This window comes from Natrix helvetica (assembly GCF_964273705.1).
Source record: "Natrix helvetica genome assembly, chromosome: 6".
NCBI lineage: Eukaryota > Metazoa > Chordata > Lepidosauria > Squamata > Natricidae > Natrix > Natrix helvetica.
The window spans coordinates 40,699,974-40,723,962 of NC_138553.1; the positions used below are offsets into that span (position 1 = coordinate 40,699,974).

At 37.7% G+C, this 23,989-nt stretch overlaps 1 protein-coding gene across 3 annotated transcripts in view; it reads left to right on the forward strand.

Moving 5' to 3' along the window:
* The first annotated feature begins 20,498 nt into the window (after nucleotides 1–20,498).
* SLC6A15 (solute carrier family 6 member 15) overlaps nucleotides 20,499–23,989 on the forward strand; it is a 53,496-nt gene continuing 50,005 nt past the window's right edge. For 2 of the 3 annotated variants that reach the window (XM_081956814.1, XM_081956816.1), the window contains exon 1: nucleotides 20,978–21,117. The gene's annotated coding sequence lies outside the window, so the exon portion shown is untranslated. Of the gene's footprint in view, nucleotides 20,606–20,977; nucleotides 21,118–23,989 lie in introns of those variants that run through there. The other variant, XM_081956815.1, reaches the window with a different exon arrangement.

A 23,989-nucleotide genomic window follows, 5' to 3' on the forward strand; every position in this document is an offset into this window, starting at 1 on the left:
ATGATTGCATGTCTAATAACCTGTAATCATGAAAGGCAGCAACACAGATTGTCATAAGCCACAGGTTGCCATTGACTATTTTAGTTGATAGGAATTAAAACCAAAATATCAGCATGTGTTACAGATCATTTATTTCCCAACCATTGCCTTACTAAATGATTCATTAGTTTGATCCAGCTAAGTTTATTCTGTGATGTCCTAATACCTTATTTTCCCATAGCAATAAATTTAATAGTAACACTTTCACAAAATAGTGTTGGAAAAAAGATCAACTAAGCAAGAAGATGTTGACTTTTCCCTTTCATTAGCTCTGTGAAAGATTGTTGAACCTAAGTTATAAAGACAACTATTGCCATTTTTTTTTCTAAACATGATGAAGCTAACATGATGGCATGTGATTTCAGACTTCAGAATGCAAGCTTTGCCCTTTTGTATTTGCATCACAATGTCACATGAAAGAAAGTAAGGGGCAGAGTTTAGATATTAATGCCACAACACATAATTTATCCCTCGTTCCCATTTCTCAAGATACCTATGAAGACAGCTTTTGTAGCTAAGATATTATATGCCCTTTTGTGGAAAGGCTGTCCGATCCCTTCAGTAGAAGAATGGCTAACTTACTTGGGAGAACAATTAGAATAGCTATACACTAGTATAATTTCATAAAACAAATCAGAATTGAATTCAAACTGGAAACTATTCCTAGACTACAGTTTAATGAAAGTATTTATACCAGTGGTGGGTTCCTACCAGTTCGGACCGGTTTGGCCGAACCGGTAGTGGTTTGATGGCCTGGGTCGCTGGAACCAGCAGTGACCCAGACCTGCCACGCCCCTGAACTGTTTCCCTGGCCACCATGTTGGTTTCAGTTCTGCATGCACAGAACAATTTTAATCGCACTGCACGTGTGTGCGAAGTGCGCACACATGCAAATCAACAGTAGTGCCTGCCAGAACCCACTCCTGATTTATACCTTACCAAAATGAAAGTTTTTGTATGTGTAGAGTCTATATTTTAGTTTCATAGGATATACAAATATAAAAAAAATATCAGTAACATTAATTGAATTTAGTTCTTTTGAAACTTATGTGGTGATTTATACTATATTGACTATGAACTTAATTAACTTTTAATTCTTAGAGCGACATTCAGTCAAAATAATGTTTAATTGTCATAATAATACTCTAGAAAACTCTGTTTATATTTTTAATTCCTTATTTATTCATTTGCATTTTATTCTGCCATTTCTCCCTCCCCTGTCTTTCTCTCCCTTTCTCTCTCTATCTCTCTCCCTCTTGCTTATGTCTTTTCCTCCGAAAGTTATTTTTCTGAAATAAAAGAGGAGGCACATTTTAAGTGAACATGTGTAAATTAATCTGTTTATTCTGTTTGAATATGTGAGAATAAAGACTTCTCACCTTCTCGATTTCTGCACAAGTCATTAATATGCTTAGAAGAAACATATCTGATTGGAAGTATTATGGTTCATGAAGAAACAAAAGAAGCAGATTTCTGTAATGGCTGGTAAGCAGAAGCTATAATTTAGAGGTAACACTATGTAGAAAGTTATAAGTTCAGTCCATGCGGGCTCTCATAAGAAACGAATAGTGAGAGAAAGTGATTATTAGTCAAAGAAAATAGTTGTAGAATTTCAGAATTTTAATAGGAGTCAGCTTCATGCAGTTAATCAGTGACTGGCAATGAATGAATGTTGCATTCATGACAACCAGGAGCTTCTGCATTGCAAAAGCATTTAAAAAAAGAATAAGGTTTAAACAAGGAATCATATGGCAATTTACATCCATCTCTGTTGGGTAAGTTTAATTGTAGAGTTTTATATCTCTCTTCCTGGCCCAGAAATTTTCTTGGAGGACACAATTTGGGAATTAAAGAATGGTCTATATTTCAGCAATCTGATATGCAATGTATAACATATACTGGGCAAAGAAACGCTCCTGTGCTTTATAATCATTTTTCATTCAAATTGATAAAAGAGAATTCCCTTGAAAAATTATTTCAAAGTAAATCTTTTTACCCTTATTTCGTTATGAGGTGACCTATAGATAGAGGCATATGAAAACTTCCTGCCTCTCATTGTACAGCCCTTTCCTCAGCAGTTTATAGACAGACTGGTTTCCTACGATTGCGTTTAGTCTCAAAAATGGTATCAGTGAGGAAGATCTCCCACTGGGCATTTTCAGTCTACTTGAGTTATTTTTACTGATAGGAGACAATCTTGTCTTCAAGACTGTGGTTGAAAAAAAATCCTTCTACTAGAAACATTTGAAGAAATTGACCAATGACTTTGGAGTGTTCCCACCTCTAGACTGCTGACCAGTTGCCATTTTTTTACTGCTGTCCTTATGATTCATTTTCTGTCCGTTATTACTCTTAAATATAATTAATTCCTAGATATTGTATTTATATTGTTGTTGTAGTTGTTGTTTATCTGGAAGTGTTTAGAAGTTCAGAATGTAGTATTTCAAATAAAAAACTAACGGCAGAGACTCTTTGATGAAATGAAGATAAGGGAGGAAATAGAAGGCATGGGGCCAATCTTGTCAGAGCAACAACCCTGTATATGAGTATATGTCTACACAGAAAAATCTCATCTGCATCTCATCTACACATGAAGGGAGTTATAGACAACCCATATTATCAGGCTGATTGAAATCAAATGGCAATTTTTTTCTAAAACAATTAAAATATCAGTTACCTTTTTATATAAATTTTCCTTATTCCAAATGCCTATACTTTGCTGCCTTATTGCTATTCTTCCTATAATAAAGTCTGTTAATTGGGACCTGTTTTTTCTATGCATGACCTTATATTGACAGTGTCTCCTTTACTGAAAAAAGTAGCATTGTTCTATTGCTAAAATATTCTATTTTGCTGAGTGTCACTTTGCTATTTTTCAATGAGATATTCTTTCTACTGTGCCTTCCAGAGCAACGGACTATTTATTGAAGACAGCTGTTATTCTCAGATCTTTGTAAAATTCACTGAGAAATTCCTATAACTCGAAAGAGTATTCCCGTGTACTTAATTTGGTTTACAGATTTACATTCCCAATTACAGGACCACTGCACTGCATAAGAACCACATCACATGCTTTTCTGTTGCTAGTGGTTACAGGGAAAAGGGTGAGAACTGGCTGCCACCAGTCACATGACAGACTGAAAAAATTAATACATTCAGACAGCTTGCTCTTAGTTGGCTTATGTCTTGTTATTATCAAATGATTGCATCTCTTGACTTGATGAATATATGACTGCCAGTTAGAAATAGTGATTATTCCATATTACTGGAACAGAATGGACTGATGATACCTACAGGAAACTATTAAACAGAATAGCCACATCTCTCTCCGGAAGATACAGTCCTATGTGCTTTATTTGTACTAGATTGTGTTTTTTTGAGAAGATTAGGTTTGTAGACAAGATCCAGGGTCTTTTTCATATTTAGCTAAGTCTGCAAATTTCTACAGCTTTCTGTTCAGCCTCTTTCTTCAGTTTCCAATGAATGGAAATGAGATTGTTATAATTGTCCTTGTTCATATGTATTCAACTAAATCTTTCTGTCATTTATTATGTCTATGTTGCTGGACCTTTCATTCCCTCTTGTATGGCTTAAGACTAATATACAGAGCCCCGCATTTGCTTATCAAAACTAGTATATTTTAAATTGCAACACAAAGGATTCTCTCTAGCAAAATTCACACTAACTGAATGATACGCCACTAGACAAAGATATTTCTGTGATATACAGGGTGGAAAGGAGGGCTTAACTTCTTTATATAGTAAATGTTTTCATTTTTAGTCAAAATGAAAATGTTTACTATACAGAGGTTAGGTGTTATGTGGGCACCAGTGAAATGAAACGAAACAATATGAAACGAAATGAAACAAAGCTAAACTAAACTAAGCTAAGCTAAAATAAGATAAGCTAAAATAAGCTAAAATAAGCTAAAATAAGCTAAGCAAAACTAAGCTAAACTAAACTAAACTAAACTACTTCTACAATATAAATTTTCACACTGGATCCATAAGTATTTTGAATTTTATAAAAAGTTGATGCAGTTGATGTCCTTCTTATCCTGAAAAAAAAAGTATTACAGTAAGCTGAGAATGGTTGGGAGCACCCATCCGTTTTCATTTTTACAGCCAGGCACCCCTATAACAGCCATTTTGTAAGCACCTTCCAAAAGTGTTTAATATTTAAAATTGTTCCTTTCTGTGAGATATTTAGATACATTGCTAAGACCTCCTGAAGCTGAAAGTATCCAGGGGTGGGATTCTACTGGTTTGGACCAGTTCAGGCGAACAGGTAGCTCCAACAATCAGCTGGGAGTGAACTGGTTCGCCCTGACGATCAGATGGACCCACCCCCCACCTGCGCTATTTTCCTACCTTTATCTTCTCAGCTGATTCATATGACAGAGTGGATTGTTGCGCGAATCAACTGTGTTACTCCTCTGAAGAAACCCAGAAGTGAAGATTTCTTCAAACTGCACAAATTGCGTGATTATTAAACCGGTTGTTAAACCAGGAGGATTCCACCACTGAAGTATACCTTTTTTTTTGTCTAAATCAAAAAAGAATCTTTGTTAAGAGAATAGTGAGGATATCTTATTGGGACTACTGTATAATCAAGTTTGCAAATTCTTCTTGCTGGACATAAAAACATGTATAAAATTTTTCTATAGAGTTTTCTATGGCAAAATCTCTTAAAATAAGTAAGCTTAATAAATGCATAAGAATAGAAAAGGTGATCAAGGCCAGTTGGTAGGCACTTTTGCTGCAGGCTTGGCCAGGGCTCTGACTCAGAAGAAATCTGCAGTGTTGCCTGTTGCTGGATTAAGTTTCATAGTTTATAAATATAAACAAATTGAGAGTTTCTGTTTATATTTATTATTCATTTTAATTATGTTCCTGATCATTGCTAATGATGGTAAAATTTGGGATAGAAGAATCAACCCAGGGTAGATTATTCAGTTACTAGAAATCTGTTTAAAATATGGTTATTGATAACAAATATAATCTCTAGACATGTAAAGGAAGGACTGGAAACAATTAATCCAAAAACTAAATCTTTCTCTGCTATGATTAGCAACGTTTATAATAAATAGGTTTTGAGCCACAACCAAGAACACAGATTTAGTAGCCTGCAAATTTATTTCAACTGATATCAGAGCTGATTCACTTTTGTGACAGAATGGCTCTTCTGCCTCAGCTACGACATTGGGGAGGACAATAGAGAAGGCAAGATCTGCCATTGCCTTTCCAAGTACTGTGTGGCTCTGTCACAAGCATTCATCCACCTGCTTCATTTTCCTAGGCACATTTGAGTGACAGAGCAATACCCGTACACATATATGTATTTCCACTGGGCTTGGAAACCAATTAATCAGTACTGAATGAGCCTTATTGGACATTGGCCAGCTCTTGGAAATATGGTGTGTTGACAATTTTTGTCATGTGAACGCTAGTTAGTGAGATTAAATAATCCCATAGGCAATTAAAGATTAACATTTCATAGAAAATGGGGATAAAGCAGCTGCAAATCATATACAAGGATGAATGGATGATCAGAATAAAAGCAATTAACACAGCTTTATTGAATAATTCGAGAGAATTTCTTTATCAACTGTGAAGGGTATGAGGCAAAGATGGAGAAACATGCCATGTAAAACCACCCACAAAGGGTTGTCTTCATTGGGCAAGTTTTAGAACCTTTCAACTCTCTCCCCACCCTCATCCCTTCTGGGATTGCCTAAATTCCTTTGGGGAAAATAAGTCAGAAAAGTTGCATTCTTTAGGCAACAGCAAGGAAAGGTTACATATTACCAAGGATTTGTCTCATCGTTAAATGCAAGCAAATATTGCATGCCTATTTAAGACAAAAGCAGGGAAATAATTGTGTAATTGAGGTAAGGAAAGACTAGCTTGTCCAAGCAAGTCTTTGGATACTAATTTAAGATACAGTTCAATCACAGGTCAGGGTATCACAATTCACTCTTGGCTCTGGCTCTACCCATTGTTAGGTCATGCCATTTGTCTTGAAGGTCTCAACATCTGCTCCCAGGCAAAAAGGCTCCTCCAATACTGTGAAGCACAGTACTTAGTTATCACTATAACTTATTAATTAATGTTTAACTAGATTTGCTGCCAATTTGACATGAATCTGCTACACCTGTGCTATCCTTCTGGCTGATGTGGGGCAGTTAGCAGGAGCCTTGTCCTCCTCTAATGTTTATTTGGGTGATCATGTACCTTTTGCATCTTGGCATGATTAAACTCCTAAAGATCACCTAAGGCTGAGAGAATAGCCACATATAGTGGCATGCCTGCATATTCAATTGTGTTAAGCATTTCTATGGAATAATGAATGGCTCTGAAACAGGAAAATGGTACTTGTAATTACCAAGGTCATAGTTTTTTTATTATTATTATAGTGATTTTACTGACAGCTGCTCCACTTAGGCATGTAAGCACTTGCTGAGAAAGGGGGGGGGGGAAGGGTGGAGGATGGTGGGGAGTTTAACTCCTTAGGAGCACCAGCAAGCTGCCATATATGTTTCAAAAGAAAGTATAAAAGAATCCAGAACAGGTAGAGGAAAGGGAAGGGTTTTCCTCCAAGTTTGGTAGAAAGTGTTGCTGGAGTGAGGAGTGGCTGGACAAGGCATGGAGCAGAGGAAGCAACATCTGGAAGAACCAGAAGACAGAGGATCCATGGCCAGGGAGAAAATCCAGGAAGGTAGCTGGAAGAAAGAAGAAGCTGTAGAAAAGAGCCAGCAGAAAGAAAACACAGTTCAACACAGTGACAGGATGAACTCCATATGGGTCAAGTGCTAGAGAACTAGACAAAAGATTATTAAGGGAAGAAGTTGTTAACATTCCTAAGCCTGAATGTAAGTAAGCATGGAAGGAGGATGACATCAGCAGTGAAGTGTCTTGTATTACAGGTAGTCCTTGACTTATGACCACAATTGAGCTCAAAATGTATGTTGTCAAGTGAGTCATTTATTGAGTTTTGCTCCATTTTATGACCTTTCTTGTCACAGTTGTTATGTGAATCACCGCAGTTATGGAATTAATAACAAAGTTGTTAAGTGAATCTAACTTCCCCATTGAATTTGTTTGTTGGAATGTCACAAAAGGTAATCACATGATCCTGGGATATTGCAAGGATCATAAATATGAACCGGTTGCCAAGCACCCGAATTTTGATCATGTGACCATGGGGATGCTGCAATTGTTGTAAGTATGAAAAACAGTCATAAGTCGTTTTTTCAAGGGCTGTTTTAACTTTGAACAGTCATTAAAGGAAATGTTGTAAGTCAAGGACTACCTGTATTAGGAAACTGGTAAAATCTAAGTCATTTAGCTAAATTCTTATTAAGTTAAATTTGATAGTAGAATACACAGAGATAGAGATGATAATAGATATTAGGAAACATATGCATAAACTTACACACACAAAGTCTTCTAAACACACTTTGCACCAGGGGTGGGTTCCTGCCAGTTCTAACCTCTTCTATAGAAGAGGTTTCACAAATCTACAGTGCCATTTAGAACTGGTTCCAGCTCCCTCCCCCCGCCCGTCTGCACATCATCAAGATGAAGAGTGAGAGGAGGAATTCTGGGAGCTGAAGTCCACAAGTCTTAAAGCTGTCAAGTTTGAACAACCCTGGGTTTTTTTTTCTAAAGGGTAGGGGTACAAGGGTCTTGTAAGTTGACAGCTTTAAGACTTGTGCTTCAAATGCCAGAGTTTCTCGAGCCAATATTTTGGTTGCTAAGCAAGAGCGTTGTTAAGTGAGTTTCACCACATTTTACAAGTTGGCCACGCCCACCTGGTCATATGGCTGCAAGCCACTCCCACCCAGTCACATGGTCAGGAAGCCACTCCCACAAAGCAGGCCACACCTACAGAAGAAGTTCTAAAAAAATTTGAAACCCACCACTGCTTTGCACTATGTTTGTATACTAATTAATAGTGCTACCTTTAATCACTATTTATGTTTGTGTGTCTAGGTTTTTTTCCTATCTATTCCCACATTCCAACAAAGTCAAGTATGGAATGTGCTTAGAAAAATGGAAATCCCACTATCTGAATTGAACATGGCAGAATAAATTTGCAAAGGAGTCATATTTGTTCCTTTATTTATTCAACACTTTAATCAACCTATATTCAACACATTTACTGTATATTTAGGAGAAACCAGGTTAGAAGAAGATAAACGTGGCTATAAAATTGGAAGAAGAAATATCAAGAACCTGCTATGCTGATGCATTTACTATGACTGATTAAATCTAGAGATTAAATATACAATGATAACAGATACAGCAACAAGCCTTAGAATTGACAATGAAGATTAACAATAAAGGAACCAGCAGTCAAGATATACTTAAAGGATTAGGGCTAGCACTTGGCAAAGCAGTCATGAAGATGTTGGAAAAGATATCCAGATGACATGATGTGTCTATACTTACAAAAAACCAGGAGATATTTTCACTTATAACACTCTATGAAAGCAAAAATTGGATTTTGAAGAAGCGGTACAGAAAGAGGGTTGGCTCTTTTGAACCCACCCAGAATTCTCATTCAAGATACAAATGACAAGAGTCAAATTATCATACTTTGAACACAGTATGTGAAGACCTACCCCTCTTTAGAAATCAATAATGTTGGGAAATGTGGAAGGAAAAAGAAGAAGATGCCAGCAAGGCAGATGGACTATTTTGTAATGGGTACAATTTCAGAAGATTTAAATGATCGGGTTGGGGACAGATCCTCCTGGAGAAAATCTATATGGTCACTAAGAATCAGCCGTGACTTGATGGCACATAATCAAACAATGGCTTGAGAATATTCCTAAACCACTTGAGAAATATTGACTTTTGTGATTTCAAGAATTCCAAGAAAGCTGTCTGTCTGTCTTTCTCTCTTCTATCTAAATATTGCTAACTGAAAATGAAATCTGAACATCTTATCATTTTAGATCAGTCTGTTAAAGACTGATAGAATCTTAAAACAGCAATGATAGTTTTGCCCTGTCGTGCAATGAGGATAGTTAATCTTTTTTGAAAGTAATATTAATTATGTAATTTCAGCTATATTAACTAGCATTCTTGTGCACTTTCTAGGTTTAGTATTGATACTGGTGAAGAATTTGACAGTGTGCATCCTTGGATTTGATTAGTTTATCTGATTCAAGCAGAATGTCTGCCTGACTATTTTAGCAAGACCCAAGGATAGGGGCTGTCTGACAGAAATGTAAAGCAGCCCTTTGTTCAGACATTTCTATTGAATGTTTCACTGTGTATTTCTTTGTTTACAGCTTTATGCAGTTGTAAACATTTATCTGGCAGGCCAATTATGCACTGTAAGAAAAAAGAAACCCACTGTGTTTAAATTCCTAAGCTCAGACCAAATTTAATTAAAACTTAAGAAATGTAAACTATGTACTATGAGAAAAAACTGCCTATCACTAGTCTTCCAGGCTTCTCAATTTCTTTTCACATTATGATTTTTTTAAAAAAAACTTTAAATACACTTATTCCAAATTTATTCTAAGTAAGGCATGATCAGCCTTTGCGTTCAGAAACATGATGATGATGGATGATGATGATGATGATTTCATCCTTTGAAGACTGCAATAGGATGTGTAGCAAAGCAGGGATTTTTTTTTTTACTCTTTTGCTTTATTGTTTTATTAGTAAGTATTTTTAAGTTGTATCAATATGTTAAACCTATTGGCAGATTGGCACAACTATTTTATTCATTTTCTAATGACAATCAGTGGAAAATACCTTTTATAATTTTAATTGTTGCTGAATTTCAGTGGTATAAACTTTTTTTAAAAATATGCTTTATCATTGTTTTAATTACTAAAGTACAAAGAGAACAATTAAAAAGAAATCAAAACAACAATAAAGCAGACTTCACAGTGGTATCCTTTCAGGATGTCTTCAAGAGTTAGGATTTGGAGCAGAGGTGAAATTCAATTTTTTTTTACTACCGGTTCTGTGGATGTGGCTTGGTGGGAATGATGTGGCTTATTTATTTATTTATTTATTTAATTTGACTTCTTAGTCGCCCCCTCTCCCCCCAGGGACTCGGGGCGACGTACAACAGCAACAGTCACAACAATATAATATGGAGGAGGTAGAAAATAAATAAATAAATTACAGTACTTTAAGACAATTAAAACCCCAATGACAGTTAAAATTTAAAAATTAAAATTAACAATTAAAAATGCCCAAGAGGTGGAAAAGCTCTAAATTTAAGCCAGGCCGGCTAGTCGGAACAGGTGGGTCTTAAGTTTCATACGGAAGGAGCGGAGGTCAGTTGTAGTCCTAATGTCTGGGGGGAGGTCATTCCAAAGGGTAGGGCCCATTGGAAAGGGGCCATTCTGGGGGGAGGTCATTCCAAAGGGTAGGGCTTGGTGGGCATGATTTGGTGGGCGTGGCAGGGGAAGGATACGGCAAAATCTCCATTCCCATCCCACTCTGGGCCCAGCCAGAGTTGGCATTTTCCAATTTTCCAAACTACTCAAAATTTCTGCTACCGGTTCTCTGAACTACTCAAAATTTCCGCTGCTAGTTCTCCAGAATCTGTCAGTACCTGCTGACTTCACCCCTGATTTGGAGGTCCTGTTGTGGTCCTGTTGTGCAGTGTTTCATTTCCTTACCACTCAATTAGCCGTATTAGGGAAAAGAGGTCGAATTCAGCACTGGGCATTCCAGTGTGGGATACCCCAAAACCTGACCATTTCCCCTTTTTCATACTACTGAGGAAGTCTCAGTAGTTTGTATTATCAATATACTGGAAATATCAATATTTCCAAATCAGTGGGAAAATCAAGGAGGAGTTGCAACAGAAGTCCCAGATGAGTTGCTTGGATGTTGTGAGGATTGGATGGTGAGAAACAGATAGAGGCTGAACTCTAGGCAGCGTTATACTTGGTACAGAACTTCCCTGGCTTTATGGGTGTTCCATCTCTTACTTTAGATGGTTTGTACTTCCCTGGAGGAGCTGATGATTTTGGAATCCTACTGGATCAGTGTTGGGTTCCTACTGCTTCGGCCCGCTTCGGCCAAACCAGTAGTGGTATGGCGGCCTGGGTCGCCCTGAACCGGTTCCCTCATCATCATCGCTGCTGCAGCCATCTTGTTTTTTAGTTCTGTGCATGCACAGAACAACTTTAATTGAACTGTACACGTATGTGCACAAAGACCGCGCGAGAGCGAACCAGTGGTAAAGCTGGCAGAACCCGCCCCTGTTCTGGACTCATGATTCCCGCAGGTGATATCAGTAGAAAATGGGTTTGCCAGTTGCACCCTCTCTTGAACTAGGAGGCTCTGAAAACAACTCATTTTTCTGCTGATCTTTCAGCTAGACTACTGCCAAACACTACACTTCTGTAACATTTTTTTATTTGGGTGCCCTTGAAGATAACTCAGAAGCTGTAGCTGGCTCCCTATTGCAGACAGATAATATCCACTTCATCAGAATAATATCTAATTGGGAAAAGTTGCTCTGGTTGCCAGCAGACTTCCATTGCCGAATTCAAGATGCTGATAATTACCTATAAGGACATATTAGTGACAGACCATGAGAAGCTCCTTGCTTAAATTCACTTGATTTCTGGAAAGACCTTTACTTCCAGTAAAATAACATAATCCTGAAAGCCTATCAAAGCAGTTATCTTGTTCATCTTATATCTAGCATAACTATGGTGGAGTTTCTTTGAGTCTCATTTCATCCTTGTTGAAGGAAAAATGCCCATTCAGATAGGAACCAAAGCAATTGGAGATACCAGCAGCTACAACAAAGTATATATCAGTGACCTGTAGAAATAAAGTGATTAATGGGCTTCTCATTAAAGAGCCATAGAATCTCCACATCCTTCATTCATTTTTCACAATGGTCCTAATTCCTCCTTCGCTTTCACTGGCTCTGTTATATATTCCATCACATATTATATAGTTTAGGCCTTTTTACCTCCAGAATTACCTCTGGGTAGAATTACACCATCTTACAAGGAAGAGGATGCCCACCTTAGAGGAGATTAAGGTGGCTGAGACTCAAAATAATTCCATTTTTGAATGATAGTCCCATCTTTTCGGAAAAGTATGCCCTCTGAATTCAGTTTGTTCCCTATCTTTTAGTCTTCCAGGAAAATGGTAAAGACAGCTCTCTACCATATGGCATTTGAAAATGTAATATTTTAATTAGAACAGCAACTTATTTCATTTTAACATGCTGCATTATAAATGTTTTGGCTCTATTGGAAGCTGCCCAGATTCATATGAATAAGCAGACTTCAAATGCTGGTAATAAAAATGTATACATAAAATAAGCTTTCATTAGAAGATGGCTCAATTTTTAAACAACAATTGAATCCTGGCCATCCTTGCCAGGCAAGGCATAATCATTGGCATAGTCCTTTGGAGAGACAAAATGGGGACATAAAGATTACCCATGTTTGTGTATTCTGGAGGAAAGGGTTTTGGGTTGACAGCTTCTGCTCTACTGTGTCTATGAAATAAACACAATATAATTGTACTACCTAGTTCTCTCCTGGATCTAAAACAGTCTGTTAAGAATGTTCATTTAATGTGTTCCCAAACATTTCTAAGAAAGCTTATGAATAAGATCAAAAATGTTTCTTGGGGAAAAAGTCTCAGTCTTCATAAAGTTTTTTGGCCGTCCTTGACAAGAATTCTTAAAATCTATGAGGGAAGCTAAGGAATATAAACATATTTTATTAAATTATTAGAAGACAATGCATCAGTTCACAAGAACTAAAGAATCGTGGTGGAAAGGTTGCAGTTGAAAATCAAAGCTGCTTAAAGTCATGAAAATGAGATTATACTAACTGTATTATAAACCCTTTGAGGTTTTCTATACTGGTAAAGGAACAACTTAGAATCTCATGGACATTTGCACCATGGGTGTTCTCTGAAATGGTTGGGTTTCATAATTTATATGAAGCTTCCTATTTGGAGTTGACAAATGAATTCCATATCCTTTGAAGTAGAAAGAATATAGTAAACTCAGATAAACAGGAACATGCACAGACCTCAATATTATACAAAAAAGTATCAAATTCAATGGCTTTTCTTAAATGTTTCAAAACAATATGGGATGTAGACACAACAAGTCTACTTGTTGACTCATCTTGAAACTCTTTATAGTATAAAATTATTTTAAAATCTATTTGGCAAGCTATCTATGGTTGATTATAATTGATGGCTAAATAATGAAAGGCAGATTGAATCAAATTTGACTTTATGAACATATGTATCTTTCTTAACAATATAGAATTTTTCTCCACTGTTTTTGCTCCATTAAAAATTGCATCAGATTAAGTTTTTTCTAAATTGTGTTGTAAGTATTGCAATCAAGTCTATGACAGATTGCTGTCTGTGATGACAATGCCCCTTTACTCAGTTCAGCTGATACTTCAGAAAAGTGGAAAATGTTCATAATACTCTTTAATAATTAATATTTGTATTTTTATTGCACATTTCCCTTCTAATATCTGCTGAGTGCAACATAAGAAATTAATTCAAGTTATGTTGTTGCCTGCCAAAACTATTGTAAAATATTGAAAAACTATACTATAGGTAGTACTCAACCTACAACCAATATTGGGACTGGACTTATGGTCATAAGCTGATAAAGTCATATTTCAAGGCACATCTGACGGAACCCAGTTTTACATTTTTTGCAGTGATGGTTAAGCAAATCACTGATCATTAAGCACATTCCATGGTTCCAAGTTTAAACCTATTCATCCAATGACCCAAATGTGCTTTTTCAAGAGGCAATTGGACTTTCGTTCTTCAGATCTCTTGAAAAAGCACTTTTGGGACAACCATGACCCAGATGACTGAGAATCTCCATAGACGCTATTCATCCAATGGACATGCTTTGCCAGAAACTAACAAAAAAACTGGTAAAAAAACCATCACAAGCCATGATCATATGGCTATGGAATAGTGCAACTGGTTGTAAAGGTGATCTGGTTACCATACACCTGAAATACAGTCACATGACACATGGGTTGGCATGATACCTTATGGCAACTAGAATTGCTGTATGGCCTGCAAAGCATCCATTTCATGCGCGTTGTATTTCAAATAGTTGAAAATGACTGGTTGTAAGTTAAGGACTACCTGTATTACATTTATAATCTCATTTAAAAATGAAAACCATAGTATTAGTTGAAAAATTAACACAGCAACTAAACTAAAAAACTAAAAATGCAGATCCTATATTAACTTTAATTAAAAATTTATTCATTGATATACAAGCTCTATTTTAAGTTCTGCAAATAACATTATTTCTAATAAATTGTTTCCATTTCCAAATTGTTTCCATTTATATTTTAGAATAGAAATGAAAATATAAATGTTAAACAAATTTGTCTTTTTTAGGATGTTCCATAAAATTATTTTTAAAAATATTTCATTATATTCTGATATCTCACTTGATATCTATAATGGAAGAATATGACACTACTGGTATTACAATTTCATTCAAAACTCTAGAACTTATATCTTTATCTGACAAACGCCCCCCCCCCTTACAGACACTTTGGATATATTTTCAAAATAAATATTTTATTAATCAGATGGAGTAGAAAATTGTATTTTTCTTCATTTTAATATTTTGTAACTTTCTCATCTTTGCTATAGAAAAAGATTTCCAACTAAATTATCATGTATTTTTCTTACATAAAAAAGCAGCTACTAAGTCAAGTTAAATGATGATAGGAACAAGTTAAATAATTGTTAATATTTCATGCACCTTATCCATCTATTTAATGATACAGATCTTTGGCATCTGTTCAGCATGAATTTAACAAGATTAAATCTTTCAAACTAGAATTTGTGTAGTTTACTTTACTTTATGGTCATTGCACATCATACAATGAAAATAAATGCCATCTTCAGTGTACATTATAACTATAAAAATAAAAACACAAACACACATCCTTCACATGCTATATAATTGAAATTGAAAACCTGATATTGCATTAATATCAGGATGTTTTTATTATCATGTACCGTTTCTACTGTAATAGTTAAAAAAAAAAAAAAGAGTGCCCAGGATGAGATGGATCTTTAAGAATGTTTTGAACTTTCTTAAGGCAGTGGGAGCTATAAAGCTCTTCCAAAGAGGGGAGAGGGCAACCAAGGATTCTCTGGGCAATGACGTTAACCCTCTGGAGTGCTATTCTATCTGCCACTTTGCAATTGGCAAACTATACATAGGTGCAGTAAGTTAAAATACTCTCTATGGTGCAGCAGTAGACGATCACCAACAGTTTTTCATTCAGTTGTTTCCTGAGAAGTCTCAGGTAGTATAACCTGACCAGTGCTGCAATGTGAATGCCCCAGGTCAATTCACCAGTGCTGCAATGTGAATGCTGCACATTTGACCAGTGCTGCAATGTGAATGCCCCAGGTCAAGTCCTCTTTTATGATAACACCCAGAAACTTAAAACTGGCCACTTGCTCCACTCGGTCTCTATTGATAAGGAGATGTCTGATCTATTCCTTCTATAGTCCACTATAAGCTCCTTGGTCTTATTGGTGTTAAGGACCAAGTTATTGTCTCCACATCATGACCAGACAATGATCTTGGGAAAAGAGAGACAATCTAGAATAAACTTTCTTCAGCCATCACTTCCTTGATCCTCCTCTTGTTCTTGTTTCTCTCGCACCCTTTGTTCACTTTATATGATCAAACCACTTCAGTGACATAGATTCATTTTTTGCAATATTCTACCTACTATCTTTCTAAAAGCATTTGCACATCAAAAATTTCTCCCATCAATTTTACCAACCATAATAAATATTCTAGCAAAGTATGCAAATTATGTAATATGTTCAAATTTTTCACTATTTATATTTAACTTTGAATTGTTCACTCTATTCTGTCTTTTAAACAGAAAAACAGGCATTTTCCTGACTGGATGTTCAGCAAATATCAATAACTTTGTTTTTCTGAAGTCTTTTATCTCATTTACACCCATCTATTTATATCACCTAATATAAAATTTTCCCCTCAACACATTCATTCAAAATATTGCACAATGTTGCCCCAAGCCCATTCTTCTATTATCACCTTCCACTACTTTTATATTCACAGTCAAAAACTAGATGATGCCAGTTCATATCTAACATATATATTTACTCCTTCATTGATAATTAAGTTATACTCTCAATTTCTAGCATCCATTAATCAACTCCCATTGCATAAGATCAGACTGTTGTCACCACCGTTGTCAGCCATTCAGTTGTGTCTGACCCTTGGCCATTCTAGGAACCATCACTCTCCATGCCCCTCAATCAAGAAGGGCATGAAGCAGAGGAATGACCAATCAAGACATGTAGTAGCCAGCTGAGTGCCTGCCTGGCCTTGTTGCCAATGGAATTTGATCTGGACTGGAATTACTGAAATTGGCTTGAGAAACAGATGGAGCAGCATAGGAGATAATCAGCTTAGGCTGTAGTACAGAATTATCCTGAGCAACTGAGAAACAGCAGCAGCAGGTAAAATGTTGTGCTCGCTACTGTTGATTTCCTCTAGTTCCCCAGATCTAGTTTTGGTCTGTGGCACTATGGGGAAGTCCATCAGAATTAAAATAGTGAATGGCCTCACAGATACTCAAACTGCCACCAGATAAATGTATATGCCGGGAAACAAACAAGATAGGTATTTTAATACTCATTTTAGCTAGAATTGGTTTTGGTGTCGTCTCTCAATAGATAACAGCTTGGCATAAAGGTTTATTTTTTCCACTTATTGCACTGACTTACTGGCACAGTATTTTCTATACACCTTGTATTTCAGCTTGTACGTAGAGTAGTAGCCAGATGTAATCTAGGCTGAAATTTTCATATCAGATCTGGATTTGGAAATTAAAGATAACATCCTGATCTTTTTCCAAAACAAATATTTCACATTTCAAATGCTGAGAGCTCAAATCCATGAGCCAGTTTTCAAATAAATTATTTAGTTATTATAAAGGATTGCCCAGATTGTTAACAGGGTCAAAAATATTTATTTACTATTGGTTACCATGTATGAGAAACAATAAATAATAAAATATTCCAAATATAGTTGTTCATTTGATTTTTTTAAAAAAAGACATATTGGTCATCCCTTGCTTTTGCTAATTTACCATTTCAACATACACTCTTATTAATCAATTGCAGTTGTATGATGGACATTCACCATGTACACATAGTCTGTTGCATTTGAGAGATAAGACACCACAAAATCAACAGATGTTCATGCTAATTGAACAGCCTTCCTGCTGATATTCTTGGTTGAATTCCATACTAATTATCTCTTTATACATATTCTAAAAGAGTTTCCATTCTTCATGTGCTAAATGGTTCCTAAACACAATAGGAATTTTTGGTAGAGTGCTGCCCAGTTTCCTATGGTTTTCTTCTGTGAATGAAGAACTGATTAGTCTGAAAAAGGATGGAAGGGAATCAGCCTGCGATCTTTCATAAATCAACCTGCAGATATTATTGAATGCATCCATCAAACCAATATCACTATAACCAACATCATTTCCTGTTGGCTGTGGAGATTTTCCTGTTAGTTTATCAGGCAAATTTAAAGTAATTGGATCAAATACGATATAGCATTCTTTGAAGTCATATTTTGGGGTGATAGTAGGGCCTATCTATTGTTCACTACTGCAAATTCACGTGCACAGAATTCTAGACCAAGGGAGAAATTTAGATTGCTCAATATTCTGTTATAACCAATTATAACCAATTTTTATAATGATCCAGATTTTTATGATAATTAGGAACAACAATATTTTATTAGAATGACCTAATACAACCCAAAATCCAAATTACCATTAGATGGCAGTATCATATCCATTTAAGGTCATTAAATGGTACAATCAGAATTTTGGTATTCTAGATAGAGTATCTCAATGCTACCCTTTACTTCAACAATTACTCATTCAGGTTTCATAGCTTAAGAGTCTGTCTCTGTGGGAGGGAAATGGGGAAGGAGGAGTTAAAAATGACGTGAGAAGAGACAACACATCTCAGGGACTGTGGGAAGGAAACTTTCAAACAGACTCTGCCTTAATTGGCTCGTTATAAGTCTGCCTGGGAATTTACTCTTAAGAGTTTTCAAGATTATGTTTTTATCCCCAGACTAGCATTTCTGAAATCCAAGTTGTTCCCATTTCTTGTGTTTGTCAACTATGTGGGGGCTCAGAGACTCTATAAGATAAACTGCTATAAGCTTATATACATTAACACCACAGTTATTTTTGTCAAAGAAACCTTTACAAGCTGCAGAAATATAATGTGAAACTGATTACTAATTTTCAGGGCAGAATTATTCAGTGTCAGAACAGACTACCAAACAAACCTGTAACCTGACTTTTCAATGATTTTCCTCTTGAGCTGGCTAAACTTTTCCAGTTTTTTTTTCTGCAGTAATCTCCTTATTTTATCTTCCCCTCACTTTGCCTGCGATTTTTTTAGCTTATTAATCCATTTGAGAACCAAGGATTTGAGCATTTATAAAATGCTGACAGAGTAAAAGTTGGATCAATTGCTTTGGAACATTAAAGGATAAAATGTGTTTAGATTAATGATGGTAGAGTTTAGTCTGCCTGAAACAATCAGGAGACAAAGGGGCCACCGTGATTTGCTTTTTCAGTAAATGCTTAAAAAGGTCCTTGGATTAAACTTTTTTTACTTTCATAAATGTGCACATGATTTATTATACAATATTGAATAAAATGATTCCTGGGTTCAGGCTACCAGTAGAAAGAAGAAAGAATGGAGGAAAAGATAAAAATATTCAAGTCAAGTTTGAGTCGTTGCTACTTTAAAGCAACATGTCCAATCTTGATAACTTCCTTCAGTACCAGAATTTCCCAGCCAGCATAGCTGTTACTGAAAATTCTAGGAGTTTACATTCATAAAACTGAAAATTGCCAACCTTAGAAAATGCTACTTTAAGGACATATCCATGTCATTTGCAAAACATGATACTAAGAGTAAAAGTTGAACTTCTATTGTTCCATTCTCCATGGTAGTAACTTTTAAGTAATTGCCAAGAATCAACAGGTCAAGAAACACAAGGACTCATTGATGCTCTCCTTTCATTAACTCCTTTCTGTTCTCTCACTTTTATGTACATGAAGGGACTTCATGATAAGATCTTGTATGCAAAACAGTCATTCGTACTATGATAGCCCTGGAGTTTTCTGTAGCTTCCTCAACCAAATTGTGAGACATTTGGACCCAGCACATACTCTGGAGACTTGTATTGTCCATGATGCCTTAATTTATTCAAAGTGATCATTAAGTGCATAATTTTCTGAAGCACTTTCTGATCCTGATGGTCAGTGGACAACATGAAATGAGCACTGGAGACAGTGCAGCTATCTGGACAGCCTGTTGACTTGTTCGGAGGGAGAATTCCTCATGGCAGGCTAGTATATTTTCTGCTCCAACTTATATTCTGTCAGAAATTCAGTTCGCATGACATACTTTCAACTCCCAGAAAAGAACAAATTCATATAAAACCCTGTAAGAAACCCAGTTATGTGTGCTTGGCAGTATCTTGAATGCGACGTGGTAAAATGTATTTGAAAAAAAAGAGAATATTCTCTTGGAATAAGAATGCATGGGTATTTCTGTATTATTTCTAAATGTCATTCTATTAGCTCGAGGGTGTCCAATTTAAAAGTGTTTTTGCAGTCTAAGGAAAAAAGTCATAATTTTTCTGGTATTTGAATACGGGGTCTGCAAACCTTAACTTGGTTTAAGTTCTTTTTGCATTTAGATGACTTTGATGACTTTGGGGCTGGCAGCAAAAAAGATCAGTGCTGTCTAGTTCCTGAAAAAAAAAAGCATTAGGTCAGAAGGGCTGCTCTCACTGATGATGAAGCCACTTTGCATTTTGCATCCCCTCCTTGTTAGTCAGACTTAAGCAGTTTGCTTCACCCCAAAGCCCAGCAACGTTGATCTTCAGTATAAACTAAATAAATTGTGATGCCACAGGAACCTCTAATTACAACAAGTTTTCCACCAACTTTATGTCCCGGCATGTAGACTTCCCTTTAAAAAAAACCTGTAAACCCATCCCAAATAATAAGCGTTGACATTCTTTTGTCCTGTCTTGTAAATGAAGAGGCAGAATGTATTATTAGCTTCCTGCTATTTGTTTCCATCCTTTCCTACCTACAGTGATTCCGGTCAAAAACGTTTGATGGATATCAATTAGTTTACTGTCAATTGTCATACTTCATCAACCCATTTTTAAGCCTTAACCACTTTCCTTTTCTTTCCCTTTCTTCCCTTTTATCGCTTTTCTCTTCACGCCCATTCCCACTTTCTCTGGCTCTACAATTCCAGCGACGCTAACCGTCCCCCTCCTCATCCGCTATTGCTTGACAGCAGGAAGACGGCGCCGAGTAAAGACAGGCATGCGCAATGAGGCAGCTAAGCAGTCGCATTTCTACGGAGAGCACATGGCAAGCCTGCGAAAGCGAAACGTGCCGCAACGTCCCGCTTGAGAGACGCGCAGCAGGGTGGGGTTCTTGGGCTAGCTAGTAGACGGGCGGCGGGGTATGAGACCCAGGGCTGGTTGTAAATGCATTGCTTTGTTGGCCAAACACTCCGGCGTGCCTGCTACTAGGTGGATCTAAGGGGAGCGAGGAAAAGGAGCGTGGACCGCCCTTAGGCCAAAGGGAGAACCCCTTACGCTCTCTCTTCTTTCGGGGAGGGGAGGGGGTTGCCGCCTGCGCTGCAGGCTGCCTGCGTCAAAGGAGGTGCGGCTCTCCTTGCCCTGCCTTCCCCCTCTTACCTCCCCCCTCCCCCGACTTTAAACGCCCATCCTCGGAAGCGCCGCGCACATGTCTCTTTTCGCCTCGCACATTAACGCGCACGCACACACACACCAGCGCGCCTGCTCGCCCGCCTGCCGGTGCAGCCACACTCTGGTTCCTCGTTGCGCTGACCTGTGCCACATTGCAGGAGGTGCTGGAGGACGCGAGGTAGGGCCGCCCGAGGCACGCTGGGTGCCCCTCACTTCCGAGAGCAGGTAAGCCCAAGGGGGATCTCCCTCCCCCCCAAAAAAGCGATCCGACATGGGTGCGGCTTGAAAGGGAAAGTGAGCAAGGCGACGAGAAGCTGACATCCACGCTCTCCCAATTGGGGACTAGAGATCTAGCCGAGGAAGCATTCAGGATTGTGCCAATCCCTAGAAATGGATGGGCACGTAGGTAAATCTCAGATTTCCCCAGCTTTCGAAGGAGCGTCCTCGATGCCACCTGCGTAATTGGGAAGGGGGATCGGGTGATGGCAACCCAAACCCAAGAATGCCCGCAGGAGGGAAAGAAAGCGGAATGAATCGATAATTATAGGACGTTCCCATCAATGCTGAGCGTTGTCTACAATCCCCTCCTCCCCCTCCCCCACCCCACCCCCGCCTTCTCTTCTTTGGAAGGGGATCGGGGTAAACTTCCTCGCGGTTGAAATCGAAATGGGTTATTAAAATGACATTGCAGAAAGAAAAGGAAGAGAATCGGCGGTCCCGGCTGCTTACGGAAAGCAAGCAGAAGGCAGCAAAATCCCCGGCAGGAAACACCCTGTAGGTTAGACAGAAGAGGAATTCGGGACGGTCTGGAGAGGCTGACGGGGGGAACCTATACGGGAGGAGAAAGGCAATTGGGGTGGGTCGGTGGGGGAGAGGGAAAAATGGGGAATTCTTCGGCGAGTGCGATTTAAGGCAGAAGTGGTCCATTCTGCACTCCTCCTTATCCTTAGCGCGAGGGAGCTGTCCGGGGATTCGGTGCTCCTTTTAGCTTCCCGCTCTCTTTAAGAGGCTTTTCTACCTTGGAGGAAATCTTCACGTTGGGGCGGTTTGATTCGGGTCCGATCAGGGTATTGGGAAGAAAGGCGGCATTTCATGCAATTATGCACAGTGGATGTTGCATCAGAAGAGAGCATGGCTTTTCGATTCCGGCGTGCTGGTTTAACTGCCTCCCCCCCCCCACCCCCGCATTCGCAACGTTTATTGTGTCTGTTGTGTCCTCCCGCCTTGTCACCGGGTGCTTCTCCCCGTTATCAGAGGTGCGACCTGAGAATCCCCCGAGGGTCGTTTGTGCAGCGTATTAGTCCGCAACGGATCTTAATATTTTAAAAAGGATCCTGATCGATCAGGAGAGCGTGAGAAACACCGCCTAAGTGATGCCTTTCGACGAACCCAAAGCGGGAAACTGTGTGTGTGAGGGGAAAACAAAACAAAACACAAAAGGTGCCGAAGAGAAAAACAGCAACAACCCACTTCAGGATGGTGGTTGGCAACGGAGGGGAGGTAGGATGTTGATGCTGTGCTCCTCATCATATGGAGTTGTCCAATGACAATTCACAATAAGGGGTGGACCCAAGGTTCAGCTTCCCTGTGCATCCCTAATTCCACCCTGCCTGGAATGGGAATGGAGAGGCAGGTGTGATCCTGGTACATAGTGACATCAGCATGTTTGGGTAGGTATGTTAATGAGCAGTTCTCATTGTCTGCAGCACTTGCTCCCTTCCCAGTTACCAAATGAGAGGCCATTCGTTAGACATCATTGTGACACATCTACTAGGCTTATCTAACTTACTTGCAAATATTATTATTTCCTTAAGGAAGATGCGAGGTTAATTGATCACTTGTGTATTGTAGAGGCAGCAACTGTCAAATATATAAATTACATAAAATAAGGGTGTATTTACATATTCTACATGTATCATACTGCATATGATGCACTTGCAAATCTGTTCTTATCTGTATATACATTTAACACAAAGGCACTGAAGTCAAACTCTGCTGCCCCCCTCTTCCTTCACCAATTATCCATATCACATATTTTGACTGACTTGTAGAACAATAAAGGGCTGAACATAATTCCTCTTACTTTGAAATAGATATTGGAGTTACACACTTAACTGACTAATAAACTGAGGACATGGGAAAGAATTTGAGTTATTATTTATTAGCAGTTTTTAGACAAACTCATGACCTGTTGAATGTTCTTTTAGCTATATTTCCTTCCTTAAACGGAGAAACAGAATGACTATGGGCAAATTGCTATTGTTTTGATTTTAAAATTACAGAAGAAAGCATTTTATTAAAGAAGAAAAATGCATAGCAAGAAAAATATAGATGTCCTTTGTTTAACAAAGGAACCTTTTGATGACATTTGTGGTAGATCTGTCATTCTTTAAGAATACTCTAATATTTTCAATTGTTTTTCCTTGGCTTAAAATGACATACCACAGACCATGCTGGAATACTGTTTTTTCCCAGATAAATCAGCACATTTCTCATTGTTTTCCCTTTATGCTTTATGTATAGTGAGAGCAAAACATGATTATATAGCGAACTGTGTCCACTGAAGCGGGATATTTTTACCTTCTAATAAATTGAGTGCAATTCTTGGAATCACGACAATGTCACTTTTAAACGCTCTAATGTATAGCTTTAGTACAGTGTCGCTCTTAGGGAGTTCTTCCATGATCATCTGCATTCTATTGTAAAGCCTTAGCAAACCTATCCTTAAAGTGATGGGAGATCCTATCTTCAATTTTAGATTACCTGGTGACAATCCAGAGAATTCAACTTTGCAAGGAATTCTGTTGAAAAATGAGTGGCATAAGCTCCTTCATTGACACATTGAAGGAACAATATTCATTCATCATTCCTGGGAATAACTTAATGTGGATTTGATTTTTATCATCATCTCATTGAAGCGAACAAAAATAGAATTATTTAAGAACAGTTCTGCAGGATTGCTAAACGTTGGGTAGATGAAATCTATGCATTCTGCAATAGTTTTTTCTGGAAAAACAATATCTTCAGGTACTTCTATTTCAGCATTTTAATTTTGTCTTCTTCACCATCTAGGAAGAATATATTTCTTCACCTCACT